This window comes from Penaeus monodon, chromosome 24 (assembly GCF_015228065.2).
Source record: "Penaeus monodon isolate SGIC_2016 chromosome 24, NSTDA_Pmon_1, whole genome shotgun sequence".
Taxonomy (NCBI): domain Eukaryota; kingdom Metazoa; phylum Arthropoda; class Malacostraca; order Decapoda; family Penaeidae; genus Penaeus; species Penaeus monodon.
Window position 1 is genome coordinate 37,947,177 of NC_051409.1, and position 353 is coordinate 37,947,529.

The following is a 353-nucleotide window of genomic DNA, read 5'->3' on the forward strand; positions in this document are numbered from 1 at the left end:
AATTTCCTGTGATTTTTTTTCTTCATTCAAAAGTTTCACTACTTTTAAATGGTTCGGGGAGGGATGACTTTGGGAACCCGGCGACCCAGGGTTTCCACGTCGGAGGAGAGAGCTTCTCGTTTTCCCGTTTCCTCAATCAAAAAGTCTGATTTTTAAGTAATTTGACATGGATAAAACAAAAGAACCCTTTGTTTTTGGTGACCGGGGGAAATAAAAGAAAATTAAAGGCACCCCATAGCTTTTTAAATTTTGATATGCTTTTGTCCCCAAAACTAACATTTTTAAATTTTAGTAAATTTTTATAATATTTTCGTCTAATTTTAAGTTTGTAAGGGTATTGGGTTTTAAAAACC